Source organism: Musca vetustissima, unplaced genomic scaffold, assembly GCF_032173495.1.
Source record: "Musca vetustissima isolate MV318-11 ecotype Yass unplaced genomic scaffold, APGP_CSIRO_Mvet_v1 utg19330, whole genome shotgun sequence".
Classification (NCBI taxonomy): Eukaryota; Metazoa; Arthropoda; class Insecta; order Diptera; family Muscidae; genus Musca; species Musca vetustissima.
Window position 1 is genome coordinate 269,158 of NW_026882625.1, and position 18,634 is coordinate 287,791.

At 38.4% G+C, this 18,634-nt stretch overlaps 1 protein-coding gene across 1 annotated transcript in view; it reads left to right on the top strand.

The window, feature by feature from the left end:
- The first annotated feature begins 1,698 nt into the window (after window positions 1-1,698).
- LOC133329208 (large ribosomal subunit protein mL44) overlaps window positions 1,699-18,634 on the top strand; it is a 121,505-nt gene continuing 104,569 nt past the window's right edge. Inside the window, exon 1 of the mRNA XM_061537700.1 lies at window positions 1,699-1,709. The gene's annotated coding sequence lies outside the window, so the exon portion shown is untranslated. The remainder of the gene's footprint in view (window positions 1,710-18,634) is intronic.

Genomic DNA, 18,634 nt, shown 5'->3' on the forward strand with positions numbered 1-18,634 from the left:
CGGCCAATACTTTGGGTTCTTCTCCCCCTCCGGCAACAAATGAAAACAATTGACTCTCCGTTACGGCATAACGAACTTCATTGGCAAATTTCTGTGAATTGGGATTGACCAAAAGAATTTGTGGTTGCTTGACGGTGTCCCCGTAGGATTGGCAATATTTTAACTTTAAGTTCCGCATGGTTCTGTTATTTTTTTAACTGGAAAAATAATTCTTCTATTGGAATGCACGTGTGTCGTGCGGACCCTTTTGCAAAATATCAACGACTGGTGTAGCCAATCGTGAGCAATCGTTTATTTACGAAAGTGAAAGAAAATGAAATGAGAGATAATGGAGTGAGTGTTGCCAACCACAACAGTGAACAGTGCTTTAGGAGTCAGTTAGTAAACAACGTAACGTGGTATAAAATTAATAACCAACATGGAGGTGGGAAGTGCAGCAGACCCTATCTCCTCTCCCTGATAAAAATTTTTGAAGAGGACTCTGATGTCAGAATTTTATCGAAGATTCTCTAACATTTCTTCCGATTATTTTCCAAGAAATCTGCATAAATTCTGAAAGGAAAGGAAATTTAACTTTAGAATTGCCTGGAACATACATACATTTGACGGAGTTGGTTGATAACTACTCTAGACACAAACACTACTTCATCCCACCGTGGAAGATTTACCAGCAGAGTGGTGCAAAGATTAGATTTCTATAATAATTGTGTGTGTGTGTGTGTTGCTATACGGCACCAGGTGACTATTGAGTTGATGATTATTTGCGTAGATAAATTCAGAGAATGAAATAACAAACATAAATAATATTATCTATGCATCACTAGATGGCTCTGGATGTTTGTAGATAAATAATTTACCAGTTTTGTCGTTGTCCACACGAGTTTAGGTGAGTAGTTGGCATCGCCGGAACCGTGTTCGTGTAGTTTATGATTATTGGCCACGCGAAACTCCGAAAATTATGTGATTTGTTTCTCAATATGCAAGAAACTTCAATTAACCGTATACAAATTTTCGATTGTTCCCTTTATATGGTCTGTTCCCGAACTCAAAAATTTACTAATTTTTATGGATGGTAGTATGGAGGGTATATTAATTTTGTCATTACGTTTGTAACACATCGAAATATTCATTTCCGACCCTATAAAGTATATATATATATATATTCTTGATCAGGGTAAAATTCTAAGACGATCTAGCCATGTCCGTCCATCTGTTGTAATCACGCTATCTTCTGAAATTTTGCATAGAACTGTCTTTTTTCTGCAGGAAAATCAAGTTCGAAGATGTGCTATATCGGACGACGTTTAGGCATAGACCCCATATAAGGGTACCGACCCATTTTCGGTGTTTTGGGGACCGATATTATAAATATAAATAAATAATATATTTTCTGGTGACCCCTATAGAACGGTACCCCCAATTTACGATATGTATTTTGATTTTTTTAAGCGCGCTTTTAGACCGAATTCGCTGAAATTTGGTACAATGAGTTCTTATTGGGTACGATATTTCTCCACTAAAAATTATAAATATAGGACCATTTGGGGTTCTTAAGCGCGTTTTTCAACCGAATTCGTGTAATTTGCTAGTCGCATAGGTAACAAATCGTCCTACGAAAAATTATTAATATTCGCCACCTTTTAGGGGTAGTTCCCATATAACTCCCTTCTTATATTAAAATAGTTAGCTGATTAGTTCCGTGTTTAGGAGTTGTCCCCATATCGACGCCTCCGAACCATAGTATCCTAAGTCGACTTTAATCGCATGGCACGTACGATAAAAAAAAAACATCCATACTTTGAAAGCTTTTACTGAAAAACTCACATTTCAGACTTAGCATACTATGGTTCGGAGGCGTCGATATAGGCGTATTCTACCATAGTAGGGGATAGTCGTTACTAGAAATAGTCAGTTTTACCCTACAAATTATGGAATTCTAAGACGATTTAGCCATCGGTTGTAATCATTCCGCTTTCTAAGGAAATCGTATTAAAAATAAGCTCGAACCTGACGACAATGAAATATATCGTCCAGCATTTAGGCACCTCCCCCATATAATTATACCTCCCGAAGGAAAGAATTGAGACACAAAACAAAAATATTGGGTTCAAAATTGACATATGTTGGTCATATATATATATATATATATATATGACATATGTTGGTCATTAATATACAATCCTTGCAGAATTTTGAGGATTGTATATTCCACCATGCGTTATTAGTTAGTATCAGTCCACGCTTTGGGGTTTTCATTAAAAATGTTGACTATATTTTCATTTCAAATATCTGTCAGTATATCTATGGTAGAGGGTATCCAAAGTTTGGCCCGACCGAACATAACGCTTTTTCACTTGTTACTATTTTCTTCGATGTAATAAAGAAACAAATTTTATTGTAGTAAAAAATTGTACATTCTTGCAGGTTCCGGAACAGACCAATAATTTTTTCCATGACATAATAAAAAGGTAATTGGTATTTTTCGTTATATTGTATATTTCTCAAATTGAGAAAGGGATTTAATATAGAACGACAAGGAGGATATTTTTTATATATATTAACCACAATAAGTCCGGAAACTTTTTTACTGCGACTATTTACAATTCCTGGAGCTTTTTTTTTTGATTTTAAGTAAATATGCCGATTTGATGCACTGGTCTTTCAAATGTTTCGTTTCAATGCAATATCGATTGGTGTAGACTTCAGTTGCATATATTTTCATATTTTAGTTAGGAGAAAGGTCCTTCTGTTTCTGCATCAATGTATCAGTACAAGTCCTCATACCCCTATAAACTTTCCAATATACACTAAAATGCCAAATTTGTGGCTTTTCATTTGGAAAATGCTGCTAACCCCCGAAAAGTAACGAAGATTGGGCGGGACTGGGCCGTTGCTATGCCTATTGGTAATTAAGAGCCTTACTGACGCTGTCGCGTTGGGCCAGGGCGAACGGCCTTGGTGGAAATCCAACAAAGACGGAACTGGTAATGTTCACTAGGATGCGTAAGCTCGGCGTTTTTGCTCCACCAACACTGGATGGAGTGCAACTTCATCTATCTCCCGAAGCAAAGTACCTCGGCACAATCCTGGACTGTCAACTACGATGGAATAGGAGCGCTGAGGAACCTGCGAAGAGAGGGCTTATTGCACTCTATGCATGCAAGAATTCCATTGGGAAAAGCTGGGAGATAAAACCATCTACTAAACACTGGTTGTATAACACCGTGGTAAGGCCCATCCTATCATATGGTTTTCTTGTGTGGTGGAACTGTCTGCGCCACAGGTCGACATCCAGTAAGTTAGATAAGGTACAAAGAACCGCCTCGATTTTAATTACAGGAGCCAGGAGGAGTACGCCACAAGCAGATCTGAACGCAATGCTGAATTTTAGGCCTCTGGGCCTCAGAATTAAGTTTCAGGCAGTGAGTAGCGCCCTAAGGCTGTATGAGCAAAACCTCTGGTGAAGTTGTACCTTTGGGCATGGTCGTATCTTGAACGAGCCAGGTATGGCATTGGACAAACGCGTAAAACTAAGCGACTATATATCACCATCCTGAGATTTGACGATGTAGATGTCGTTATTCCTAGTAGAGACGACTGGAACCGAAGTAACCCTGGACGGTCTGGCATTCCATACAGACGGATCAAAAGATGGAAGAAGGTACAGGGGCGGTCGCCTACTGTGTAAGGCTAGGCCTTGAGTTAACCTACAAGCTGGATTGCAACTGTAGTGTTTTCCAAGCTGAAATCTTCGCGATTTGGAAGGCAGAGAAATTGATAAAAAGTCCAGATGTAGAGATCGTTGAACCGGTGACTATCTTCGTGGATAGTCAAGCGGCTCTTAAAGCCATCAAATCTTGTTATATCAAATCTGAGGCCGTCCTCAAGTGTAGAACAGCTTTGGAAGAACTTACTTACAGCTATCGGCTGTGTTGGGTACCAGGACACCGTGACATCTTGGGTAATGAAAGAGCAGACTAACTAGCTAGACGAGGATCTCAATTCACAGATCTAGCAATTGATGACTCAATCAAACTACCCATATGTCATCTTTACCGGAACTTTGAGGCGTTCTTCGACGAAAGAGCCTATGAACTTTGGCACAACGAACCTAGGTGAAAAGTGTTAAGATCCATTTGGCCGACTCTGTCTGCCAAAAGAACGCACACACTGTAGAACCTGAGCAAAGCTGAAATAAGAGTAATGACAGGAACATTACTGGTCATTGTACTATCAGGGCCTTTACTAGTAAATGGGATCTTGATGCAATTGATTACTGTAGACTCTGCGTTGATGAAGAGGAGACAATTGAGCATCTTCTGTGTCACTTTCCAGCGCCACAGACAAGTGGGTGCTCATTTTCCAACGAGTCTTATCTTCTTCTCAACAACCGAAAATGCTCTAATCTACAGAATAATTATAAACCTAAAGTGGTTGGGAAAGTACAACCTTGACACGTAATATATCTTCTGTCTGATATTTATAGCCATCGACATTATTCCAATCTTACCTTCTTATATCTTTCTGTAAGTTTCTCATCTCTCTTTATTTCCCCAAGAGTTTACACATTCAACTGCTTACAAAAGTTGCATGTGTAAATCCCAACGACTTTTACTTTATTCCCACTGTGTTTCGCCTTATTTCGGTGAACAAAAAAAACCGTTCGAATTTAACGTCATTTCTATTTTTTTAATAGACATAAATCGATATAGCAACTAAAAATTCGATTTTTTTCTCCTTTTGCTATTAAATGGCCAAAAGTCGATCTACATAACCCTAGCCTAAAAAACGACATTTCGATTTTCTCCTCTTCGCGTGGTTTTATATTTGTCGGGATCGGGATCGGTGTTGAGAGTTTCTCTCTCTTGAGAGAGTAATTAGAGTTGCGCTATTTTTTAATTTTGTAATAAGCGTACTTTTTGTTCACAAAAGGTACGAAATGATATAAACGTACCAAAACAAAAAGTAGATTTTTTTATTATTTGTGAATACATTTACGCTTAAATTATAACATATATTATTTATGCAAATAACTGGTCTAAATATTGGCCAATGTTTCTCGATAAATATGATTTATTATCATTTGTAGAATTTTAGGAACCTTTTCGTACTTTTTTGTTCCTACCTGTGGTAATGTTCGCAACACAACAAATCGATAAATCGATTAAACGATAGTCGATCAACAAATCCCTGCACCAAAAAGAGACGAAATTTTTTTCTGTGTGTGCGAACGACAAAACGACGGAACTGAAAGACGGAATATTTATACAAAAAAAAAGTAGAAAAATAAGCATACAAAACAAACAAATTTGCAACAAAATTATGCACTAAACGAAAGTGCTGTGGCCAGAGAATGGTTTAGGCAAATACTTTTAACCGTAAAACAATGGGAAATTTATGAAAAGTGGCTTATTTGAAATTGAAGAGAAGAAAAAAAACGACGAATATCAAGTGAAAAAGAAATGCGAAAAAAGCAGGAATTTTTGTTATGTCTCTGTGTGTAATATGATGGAAAAAATTGTGTAAAGTGTACGAGAGATTGTGTGGCTGTGTGTGCGGTACATATATGTATATGTATGTTGTCAAATATGCGTTTTAATGTGTTCGTCGACAAGATGATGAAAAATATTTTGAGAAACAAATAAAGAAAAAAAATCAAACGAAATAGAAGGAAAAAAGAAATAAAACAAAAATATTGCTGAAACAAATAAAAGGCAAAATAAAAGTTCGTAGTAAACGAGTGTGTGTTGTGATTTTTATTATTTTTTGTGTTTCGTCTTCTCTCTATCTTCTTTCATGTTGAGCAAACCCAGGCAGCAGCAGCCACCTATAAGAAAGAAGTAATAAGAAGTGTATCCAAGAAGATAGCAAAGCCAGTGCAAAGTGTTAAGCAAAGAAAAATATTAAATACAAACAAAACAACATCCAACGAGTGAACAAGAAAAATACCACAATAACAACAACAAGAAAAAGGCCTGGCCGCAAAAAGAGAGAAAGATCCAGACGACAAACGACCAAAACAACCTAGCCAGCCAGTTAGCCAGCAAACGAACGAATCCAGTAAGAAAGGATAGAAATTCCAATAACAATAAAAAAAGAAGGTGAGTTTTGCAATGTGAGGAGATATCTAATAATTACAAAAACAACAACTACAATATGGTATTTTGTTAAAAAAATAATCATGTTTATTTATGTTGAGTAGTTGGTGTTTTTGTAGTTGTTTTTTCTTTCTTTTTTGGTTGTATGACTGAAGGCTGCTCTCATTTCAATAAATATTATTACACCTGTGTGCCCATTATATTAGGCGGTGACATTTTCTGACATTGTTGTTTGTGCATGGCAGATGATTTCCCTCTTATCTCATTTGAACAGACACTTTGCTTGCTTGCGCTCTCTCTCTCTGGGTTGTGCTCTGTTATTAATGATGCCTCATCTTTGGTTTTCTTATTGAATATTAATAATATTTGCTGTTGACATTTTATTGCCTCACAATTTGGTTATGTTTGTTGTTGGTGGAAGAGTTGTGTGTAGGGGGAGGGGGTGGGGAAAGAGACACAGAAATAGAGTAAATGAATTTGTTGTGTTGCAATTGTGCCATATTTGGCAGGCTGCTCGGGCAAACTGTGTTGTGTTTTTAATTGTTAAAATAACAAAATCAAATAAAAACACGATGAGACAGGGAAATGGGGAGAGAGAGAGGGAGGGAGAGAGCACAATGCCAATTGTATGCCTGGTTGTTCATGATGATGAGTATGGGAAGCAAATAATAATGATGTTATCCCTAGTAGACAGGGGACTTCCTACAAATGAGCACATTTGGCATCAAGCTGTGTTGTGGTTAATTGTTAAAATAACAAAATCAAACAAAAACACGATGAGACAGTGAAAGGGAGAGAGAGAGTGGAGACTACAAATGAGCACAATGAAGTTTGCCAATTGTATGGCTGGCCGTTCATGATGATGAGTATGGAAGACAATTATCCCCACCAGACAGAAGACTTCCTTTAAATATAGATATAGTAAATCAAATTGTTTTGCAATTGTGCCGCATTTAGTAGCACCTTTTGTGAACAAAAAGTACGCTTGTTACAAAATTAAAAATAGCGCAACTCTCCCAAGAGAGAGACGAAACTCGTTTGATAGTATTTTTTGGTGTTGTTGTTGGTTTTTTGGGTTGGGGGAGAAATAGAATTAAATTTTGCACGGGCAAGCAGTCTTGTGATTAATTGTTATAATAACAAAATCAAATAAAAACACGAAACAGTGAAAGGGAGAGAGAGATAGTGGAGACAAAGTATGCGAATGAGCACAATGAAGTTTGCCAATTGTATGCCTGGCTGTTCATGATGATGAGTATGGAAAACAATAATAATGATGTTATCCCCACCAGACAGAAGCCTTCCTTTACGTTTGATAGTATTTGTTGGTGTTGTTGTTGGTTTGTAGGGGAAGAGGGAGACAGAAAAATATAGTAAATCAAATTGTGCCGCTGCTCGGGCAAGCAGTGTTGTGATTAATTGTTAAAATAAAAAATAAATAAAATGTGTGAGAGAGAGAGAGTATGCTAATGAGCACAATGAAGTTTGCCGTTAATGACGATGAGTATAAAAAACAAAAATAGTAATAATGGTGAGTTATCTCCACAGACAGAAGACTTCCTTTACCTTTTGGGGTTACGTTGAGAGCGGGGAAGGGGTGGTAAAGGCATAGAAATAATAGTAAATCAGACTGCTCGGGCAAGCTGTGTTGTGATTAAGTGATAAAATAAAAATAAAATAAAATAAAGTGTGAGAGAGTGTCAGGGAGAGTATCCAAAGGAGCCTAATGAAGTTTGCCAATTGTATGGTCGTTGTAATGATGAGAGTAATAATAATCATAATGAAGTTATCTCACCAGACCGAAGACCGACTTCCTTTACGTTTGATAGTATTTTGTTGTTGCAATTGTACCATATTTGGCCACAGGATGCTCGAGCAAGCAGTATTGTGATTTATTTGTAAAATAAGAAAGAGAACATGCAATGGGCACAATGAAGCTTGCCAATTGTGCATGATAATATGTATGGAAAACAATAATAATGAAATTATCCCCACAGACAGCAGACTTCCTTTGCATGAGAGAGATAGAGGAGAGAGTGGAGGGAGACTGAATGAATGTGTGGAAGCAAAAGCAAATGAGCACAATAATGAAGTTTGCCAATTGTTAATGATACTAATTATGAAGTTATCCCTCCCGCCAGACAGAAGACTTCCTTTACGTATTTCGATAGTATTTTGTTCTTTGTGGTGTTGTTGTTGGTTTGTGGTTTTGTTTATTTTCGATTTGTGATTTGTCTTAAAAAAATATCACGGCATAAATGACCTGAAAAAAAGAATCTGAAAATATTTTAAGTGGTGAATATTTTTTTCTTTCATATCTCAAAACTGAGAACTCTTATTTTTTTCTTATTTTGAGCAGCAAGTGGGAGCAGGAAATTTAAGTACTTGTTGTTTTTTCTTTTTACTGTTGTACTTCTTTTCATCATTATCATCATTGTTGTTGCCGTTCGTTGTCGTCGTGTAAACAACACCCACATTTTGCTGAAGGACATTTTTTTACATCGTTGTCTTTGTTGTTGTTATTATTATCTCTGAAGGATGCTTAGCCACCTCTCATTGCTATTCTCTGTTGTATTCTTATTTTTCATTTCTCGCTCTCTCTCTCTCAGAATATGTTTCTGCCGTTAAATAGTATTTCTTATTTTTCGTTTTACTTTACACTTTAACATCCTTGTATGTTTTTTACTAGTACATAAAGGACGCGCCCAAATTTTCTTCTGTTTTGCTTTTGTTGTTGTTTTTGTTTGGGAAAATCATTGTAGTATACATTACAAAAACATAATGTTTTTTTGTGTTGTGTTCGTTGGCAAAACAAAACCTAATTTTCCCCATGTGTTTGCCATTCTGATTGAAGGGGAAAAAATACACATAATATCCCGAGAAAAATTAACCTTGAATTAAATAACAATATCCTGTCCCCTGCTATGCAGAACAAAAAAAGTATTAACCTTGAATAATGTGAATTGCAAATTAGGTCTATTAGGAGGGAGATGCGGAAGAGGTGATATGTCCGAATGATATTTTTTATTCTTGACCTGTTATAATATTTTTTTCGTAGAGCTTAAAAATAGGGCACTTTGAAAGGTGGCAAATATAAAAATAGGCAGATGCGCAAAATTGCCAATATTAGATGCTGAGAAGTTATTTGCCGGAATAAATAAACTAGTATTTTTAATGTGGATTTTAGAAGACTCCCATTCCCGCTTTCTGGAAAATTTGAATTTTGAAAATTCTAATGCATTAAGGATGAGTTTGAATTATTTGAAATTAGATTTTTGGAAAATCACATACTTTCGACCACAAACCAAACTGGAAAATAGTGATCTTCTCCGATTGATAGCTATGTTGGTCCGTGTTAAAATTTTGAAACCAATTGAATTAATATTTTTGAGTTATGGTGCCCGATTTTTTGAAACCAAAAAAAGGGGTAGGATGTCCCCCATGAAATGGATTAAATTGGTCTTTCCTCTTGCAATACCTAGAACAATCTTTCCAATGTCTGTCGGTTGAAATCTCTAAAGCTCGAGGTTTGAAATTTTTTTATTGACATAGGTACCGCACTTATTGGTCCAAGATTTGGAATAGCCCCATATGAAATGTTTCAATTAATTTTTCTGATAGAATTGATAGTTATTTTGGCTAAAATAACTCCTCGTAGAATTACGGAGCTTGTCGAGCATATCGATTGCTAAAAAAAAGTGTCAGACAACCTCAATATATGTTCCATCATTTCATAACCATGCCTGGAGTTCAGAAAATTCGCCTGTAGTTTCTTTGGAGAAATACCCAATCCTTCTGTAGGTTCGGGTAGCAGAGGGGTATTTCAGGTACATGGGCATAAATGCAGCTGTTCGTAGGTCGAATATGCGAATTAAGTCCTAACTTAATTAAATTGAAGTCCCAACAGAATTAACAGTAATTTAGTTGTTCGGAGCAGGACGATCAAATTGATGGCACAATATTGTGTAGAGTGAAAGAGGAGGATAACACAATTCATTGTGTCTTCTTCGGGTCTGCAAATGAGATAACCTGATGACAGACCTGCTCCGATTTATCTAAACGTACATTTCATAATCATAAGAAAGTCAATTGGATACAGATCAGAGAATTCACCAGTCATTGCTTCAGAGTACTACCCAATTCTTCTGATGTTCGGATAGCAGTGGGATCTTTCAGAGATACTTTCACTCACTTATGCATTTCATAATCATGGAAAGCCATTTGGCTAGATATCAGAGAATTTACCAGACGTTGCTTTAGAGAAATCCTTTCACAACAGATCTTTCAGGTTTTGTAGAATTTAGGGCTCACATTCCCCAATTGGAAGAATGTTTTTTTTTTTTTGTTCATTTTACGCCATGGAAGTCTATAATTGGTGAGGTATGACCTGATATTTACACTTCGAGTCTTTATATGCGGAATATTTCCTTACGAACTGAAGGGTGGCTTTACAACCACTTGGAGAAAGCCTTTATAGACGTGCTGGAGGAAGATCTTATAGACGAACTAAAGGTAGCCTGATGAGAGTCTTCATAGCCAAGACGGAGGGAGGCTTTATAGAGGAGCTGATGGGATGCGATCTGTGGGGCTTCTTTATAGCTGGGTTGGACGTCGTTTTTATAGACCACCTAGAGGGAGTTTTTATAATCTAAAGTGAGTCGCTAATATTGATTAGCTAAAGGGAGTCTCTCCTAAAGATGAGTTGAAAGGAGTCTTTACTATAGACGAAATGAAAAGAGTCACTACTGTAGATAGCATGAAAGGAATATCTACTATAGATAATTTGAAAGGAGTTTCTACTATGGATGAGCTAAAAGAAGCCTTTACTAAAGACGAACTGTAGGGATTCTCTACTATGAATGAGCCGAAAGGAGTCTCTACTATAGATGAACTGAAGGGAGTCGCTACTAAAGACGAAATGAAGGGATTCTCAACTTTAGACAACCTGAAGGGAGTCTCTACTATAGACGAACTAAAGTCAGTTTCTACTATAGATGATGGAGGAGATGGATATTAAGGAGTCATTTAGATGCCATGAAGGCAGACTTTATAGACATCCTGGAGTGTAGACGAGCAGGATAGAGTCATCTACAAATATGACTTAAGTGGCGGCTTTATAGATCACCCAAAGGAAGACGAGAAGCGGAAAGTCTTTATAGAAGATCTGAAGGGAGTCTTTATAACCCGGGTGGAGGAAGTCTTTATAGACGAGCTGAATAGAACCTTTGGAAGTTCGACTGTATCGCAAATGTACTATACGAATATTTGTCTTAAAATAAGTATTGCTTAATTAGCAAAAATAGATACGGAGGCTTTCGAAGTAAACCCCTCCCCCATCCCATATCAATAGCAATATGTAAAATAACCTCGATAAAAAAAATAGACATAATTGTAATTGCTATTACCAATTTCGAAACACACCTCTAATACCACTTTAATGTTTCTAGATCTCTCTCTAAAATATTATACTAATATCCATTATCCCGCCCCAATTACTGACAAATCAATAACAATTCACTAAATCTTTTTCCAAACAATTACCTACCCTCCCACCCGAAACGAAAAAAAACCCGAAATTTGCTTTTCCTATCAACAATTTTCGAGCATTTGTTAAAGAGAGAGATTATTGTCTTATCATTGACAGACGGACGGACAGACTCACACAAAATTTATAAGCAAATATTTATGAAATTGCCAATGGGACTGATGAGTGCCTTAGTTAAGGTGTGTGTGAGCCGTGTGCGTCGTCGTCTACCTTGGTATATTTTATTTGCAGAATATCTAGGCAAGACCACGACGACGATTCACCTTAATTTTTATTTTGGTTGGATTTTTTCGATTTTTTTGTTTCTTTTTTCACTACACCCAACTGCAGATACACACACCTGTCTGTGGTGATAAAAATTTTTTGTATTTTTGCTTCTATTTTTGTATTTAAAAATAAAAATGAAATTTGGTCTGTGATGGTGCTGCTATTCTGCCATGGCATGGTGGAGGAAACACCACTGCCACCACCACTTCTACTTGAATTTTTTTGTAGTAACAAGTGTTATGGTAATGCGGATGTGGATGTTAGCTGGAAGTTGCAGTGTATGCTTTTGTTGTTGTGTTTGGTTGCATTAGTGCAGGTGGTGGTGGCATTTAAATGAGGGAGAAGATACCGGCGACAAGTACTTTGGTTTTGTAGATCATAAAATGGAAGGGAATCATTGAGGAGGAGATATGAACTGAAGGGAGAGTTTATAGAAGAATTTGGAGGAAGTTTTTTATGAAGTAGTGAAGCGAGTCGCTATAGACAAGATGAAGGGAGTTGCTATAGATGAGGTGAAGGGAGTCTTTATAGGCGAGCAGAAAGGAGGAGTTTATAGACAAGATGAAGGGAGTTGCTATAGATGAGGTGAAGGGAGTCTTTATAGGCGAGCAGAAAGGAGTTTTTATGGAAGAGCTGAAAGTAGCCTTTATAGGCGAGCTGAAGCAGGGAGCCTTTATAGGCGAGCTGAAGCAGGCAGCCTTTATAGGCAAGCTGAAGCAGGGAGCCTTTATAGGCGAGCTGAAGCAGGGAGCCTTTATAGGCGAGCTGAAGCAGGGAGCCTTTATAGGCGAGCTGAAGCAGGGAGCCTTTATAGGCGAGCTGAAGCAGGGAGCCTTTATAGGCGAGCTGAAGCAGGGAGCCTATATAGGCGAGCTGAAGCAGGGAGCCTTTATAGGCGAACTGAAGCAGGGAGCCTTTATAGGCGAGCTGAAGCAAGGAGCCTTTATAGGCGAGCTGAAGCAGGGAGCCTTTATAGGCGAGCTAGGAGTCTCTAGACAAGCTGAAGCATATCTGAATGGAAATTTTTTAGACGGGCTGGAAGGGGGTCTTCATGGTTGGACTTTATAGACGATTTAAAGGGTGTCAAAAAATATGAGTTTCAAGGAGACTCTACCTCAGATGGGCTGGAAGGAATATCCACTATAAATGGGCCGAAGGGAGTCTACTATAGATTGGTCGAAATGAGTCTCTACCAGGGACGTACGCAAGGGGGCGGCCCGGGGGGCCCGGGCCCCCCCGAAATGAATTTTATTCACAGAAAATTTATGTTCGCAGCAGCGAATTTTTCCATTTTGTACTACCGGGCCCCCCCCGAAATGAAATCCTGAGTACGTTGCTGGTCTCTACTATATATGGGCTGAAGGGAGTCTCTACTACAGATGAACTGAAAGAAGTCTCTACTATGGTCTATAGATAAGCTGGTGAGAGTCTCTACTATAGACGAACTCAAGATAGTATAAATGATCTGAAAGGAACTTCTACTGTAGACGAGCTGAAAGGAGTCTCTACTATAGATGTGCTAAAAGGGAATCTCTACTATAGACGAACTGAAGATTAGTGTCTACTATGATAAGCTGAAAGATGTCTCGGCTATAGATAAGCCCAAAGCAGCCACTATGGAAAAGATCAAAGCAGTATCTACTAAATACAAGCTGAAGGGAGTCTCAACTATAGATGAACTGAAAGGAGTCAGCACTATAGACAAGCTGAAGGGCGACATCTGTAGATTTCTTTAGAGGAACTGGTTGGAGTCTCTACCAAAGACGAACTGAAGGGAGTCGCTACAATAGATGGGCTGAAATGAGCCTCAATTATATATGAGCTGAAAGGAGTCTCTACTATAGCTGGACTGAAAAGAGTCTCTACTATAGTTTGCCTGGAGGGAGTCTGTACTACAGACAAGCTGAAAGGAGTCTCTACTATAGTTGGGCTGAATGGAGTCTCTATTATAGACGAACTGAAGGGAATCGCTACTATAGATGAGCTGAAGGGAATCGCTACTATAGTTGGGCTGAAGGAAGTTGCTACTTTAGATGAGCTGAAAGGTGGCTACTTTAGATGGGCTGAAGGTAGTCTCTACTATTGATGAACGAAAATTAGAAAATAGCGATGAGTGTTTATATGAGAAAATCTTTCGAAGTATAAACAGAGGGGAGCCTCATATCTCTAATATGGAGGAGGTTTTTGTAGAATACCCATAGGGAGTCTCATAAATCTGATATGGAGGGGATCTTTGTAGATCACCACAGAGGAGCTGGGGGGTCTCTATTATAGATGAACTGAAGGGAGTCGCTACTATAAACGAGATGGAAAGGGTCTCTACTATAGATGGGCTGAAAGGAGTCTCTACTATAGATGAGATGGAGGGAGTCTCTACTATAAATGATTTGAAAGGAGTCTTTATTATAGACGAACTGAAAGGAGTCTCTTCTACAGACCAACTGAAGGGAGTTTCTACTATAGATGGTCTGAAGGGAGTCTCTACTATAGTTGGGCTGAAGGAAGTCGCTACTTTCGATGAGCTGAAAGGTGTCTACTTTAGATGGGCTGAAGGTAGTCTCTACTATTGATGAACTGAAGGGAGTATCTACTATAAACAACATGAAGGGGTCTCTACTATAGACAAACTGAAGGGAGTCTCTTCTATAGACAACATAAAGGGGTCTCTACTATAGATGGGCTGAAAGGAGTCTCTACTAAAGACTTATTGAAGGGAGTCTCTACTATAGGCGAGCTAGAGAGAACTAATATTATAGACGAGCTGAAAAGAGTCTTTACTATAGATGGGCTGAAAGGAATCGTGACTGTAGACAATCTGTAGGGAGTCTCTACTAAAGATGAGCTGAATGGAGTCTATATAATTTATGAGCTGATGATAGTCTTTATATACGAACTGAAGGTATTCGCTGCTATGGACTAACCGAAGGGTTTCTCTACTATAGCGAAGCTGAAGGGAGTCACTACTAAAGACGAACTACTGTAGATAAGCTGAGAGGAGTCTCTACTATAGATGGACTGAAAGGAGTCTCTACCATAGACAAGCTGAAGGCAGTCGCTACTATAGACGACATTTAGGGGGCTTTATAGACGAGCTGAAGGGTCTGGTGGCAGCCTTTATAGAAAGGCTGAAGGGTGTGTTGAAGCAATCTTTAAAGACGAACTGAAGAAAATCTTTACGTAATGTTGGTCGTCATAATAGACCAGCTAGTGGAAGCCTCACAGCTGGTTGAGGCACCAAAATATATATTTTTAAATTTTCCACCACTGTGTCGCTTCAATGAATCTTGTCTTATTTGCTACTCGTTGCTTGCCAACATCTACCGACATATGTTGCAATTCCACCACCATCACAACCAACATCTACACTCCTCCACCCTCTACCTCGTCAACCGTTACACCGTTCGGCAGAAAATTCCACAGCTCCACAGTTTTATTTGTTCTTCTTTTAGCGCGTTTCTTTCATTCATTCTTTCGTATTCCCTACTCAAAAAAACAACAACAATTTCGTCATTGTTGTTGTTGTTCTGTTGAGAAAAATCGCTTATTCTATTTTTAGTTTGAAATCAAACAAATCGGTCGGTCGCATAAACTGCAACACAAGAGACTCACACACATATGTACTTGCAACCTCTTTTTGTTGTTTTTTTGCTGCAACATATTTTTCTTCTTTTGCTCCGTACGGAAAGATAACAGCAACAACAACAACTTGGCCAACAACAATGGAATGCTTTTTTTTGATTTTTTGTTGTTGCTTTTTTTTGAAAGCATGCAACACTACTCAACCGCGTTGCACATTGTAGTTGCAGTTGAAGTTGCAAATGACTAACGTTGCAGTAACTGCAAGAATTCGACGCTGCAGTAATAGTTGTTGTGGTTGTTTTTTGGTCTTCGAGTTTTTTACTTGCAACTTGCAACATAGAAGCAGAACGGAGGCATGCCATACATTGCAAACTTTTTTTTTGTGTGAGGGTGTAATAACGTTTGTGCATTCCATGTTCTTTCCCCCCCAGTAGGATATATTCTTTAGATAAACAAAGATGATGATCCGCTTGCCGAATAAAATGTCAAAATTAGGTTTATTTACTTGAGAATCGATAACGAAAATTAGAAAATGGCGATGAGTGTTTATATGAGAAAATCTTTCGAAGAAAATCTTTCGAAGTGTAAACAGAGGGGAGCTTCATATTTCTAAAATTCTGGAGGGGGTCTTTGTAGAATACCCACAGGCTGTCTCATTAATCTGACATGGAGGAGTTCTCTGTAGATTCCCTCAGACGAGCTGGAAGGAGTCTCTAATATAGATGGGCTAAGAAAAGTCGTTACTATAAACAAGATGGAGGGAATCTCTACTATAGATGGGCTGAAAGGAGTCTCTACTATAGATGAGCTGCTGCGGGGAGTCTACTCTAGTTGGGCTGAAGGGAGTCTTTACTATAGACAAATTGAAGGGAATCGCTACTATAGACGAACTGAATGAAGTTTCTACTGTAGATGGGCTGAAGGGAGTCTCTACTGTAAACAAGCTGGAAGGAGTTACTACTATGCACTAATTGAAAGGAGTCTCTAATATAGACAAGAGGAAGGGAATCGCTAGCACAAAGGAGCTGTAAGGAGTCTCTATTATAGATGAACCGAAGGCAGTCTGTACTACAGACACGCTGAAGGAAGTCGCAACTATAGACGAACTGAAAGGAGTCGCTACTGTAGACGGACTAAAAGGTGTCTACTTTAGATGTGCTGAAAGGAGTCTCTGCTATAGATGAATAGAAGATTGTCTCCACTATATTGATGGGAGTCTCTACTATAGATTACCTGAAAGGAGTCTCTACTGTAGGCGAACTGAAGGGAGTCGCTACTATAGAAGAGCTGAAGGGAGTCCTTACTAAAATCGAATTGATGCGAGTCTCTACTATAGATGACCTTAAAGGAGTCTCTACTGTAGGCAAACTGAAGGGAGTCGCTACTATAGAAGAGCTAAAGGGAGTCTCTACAATAGATGAGCTGAAGGGAGTCTCTACAATAGACGAGCTGAAGGAGTCTCCATTATAGAGTAGTTTACAGGAGCATCTACTATAGACGAACTGTTGGGGAAAACTCTACTAAAGATTATCTGAAATAAGTCTACTATAGATGGGCTAAAATTAGTCTATACTATAGAGGGACTGAAAGGGGTCTCTACTGTAGATTAGCTGGAACGAGACTATCCTATAGACAAGTAGAAGGGAGTATCTACTATAGATGGACTGAAAGGAGTCTCTACTTAAGATAAATTGAAAGCAGTCTCTACTATAGATATGCTGAAGGTCTCTACCATAGATGAGATGAATGTAGTGTCCTACTATAGATGTGCTCAAAGGAGTCGCTACTATAGATGAGGTGAAGGGAGTCGCTACTATAAACGAACTGAAGGTAGTCTATACTATTGATAAGTTAAAGGGAGACTCTACTACAGGCATGCTAAAGGCAGTCCCTACTATAGACAAGCTGGAAGGAGTCTCTACGATATACAAGCTAGAGAGGATCTCTACTATGAACGAGGTGGAAGGAGACTCTACTATATACAAGCTAGAGAGAGTCTCTACTATAAACAAGCTGAAGGTAGTCGCTACTATAGAAGAGCTGAAGGAGTCTCCACTATAGAGTAGTTTACAGAAGCATCTACTATAGACGAACTGATGGGGAAAACTGTACTATAGATGATCTGAAAGAAGTCGTCTACTATAGATGAGCTAAAATTAGTCTATTCTATAGATGGACTGAAAGGGGTCTCTACTGTAGATTAGCTGGAACGAGACCCTCCTATAGAAAAGTAGAAGGGAATAGCTACTATAGATGGACTGAAAGAAGACTCTACTTAAGATAAATTGAAAGGAGTATCTACTTAAGAAAAATTAAAAGGAGATTGTAGTCCCTACTATAGATGTGCACAAAGGAGTCTCTACTATAGATGAGGTGAAGGGAGTCTCTACTATAGATTACTTCAAGGGAGTCTACTATGGTTGACCTGAAAGAAGCCTTCACTATAGATGGGCTTATTTCAAAAGACACTTTTCAAATGAACTGAAAGGAGTCTCTACCATAGATGAGATGAATGTAATCCCTACTATAGATATGCTGAAGGGAGCCGCTACTATAGATGAGGTGAAGGGAGTCGCTACTATAAACGAACTGAAGGTAGTCTTTACTATTGATAAGTTAAAGGGAGGCTCTACTATAGACAAGCTAAAGACAGTCCCTACTATAGACAAGCTGGAAGGAATCTCTACTACAGACAAGCTGAAGGGAGTCTCTACGATAAATAAATAAGCTGAAGGGAGTCGCTACTATAAAAGAACTTGAAGGAGTCGCTACTATAAACGAACTTGAAGGAGTCTCTACTATATAAGAACTTGAAGAAGTCCCTAGTATGGGCACGCCTGGAATGAAAGGAGTCTCTAATTAAGATAAATTGAAAGGAGTCTCTACTATAGATAACCTGAAGGTCTCTACCATAGATGAGATGAATGTAGTCCCTACTATAGATGTGCTCAAAGGAGTTGCTACTATAGATGAGGTGAAGGGAGTCGCTAATATAAACGAACTGAAGGTAGTCTTTACTATTGACAAGTTGAAGGGAGATTCTACTACAGACAAGCTAAAGGCAGTCCCTACTATAGACAAGTTGGAAGGAGTCTCTACTATAGACAAGCTGAAGGGAGTTTCTACGATATACAAGCTAGAGAGG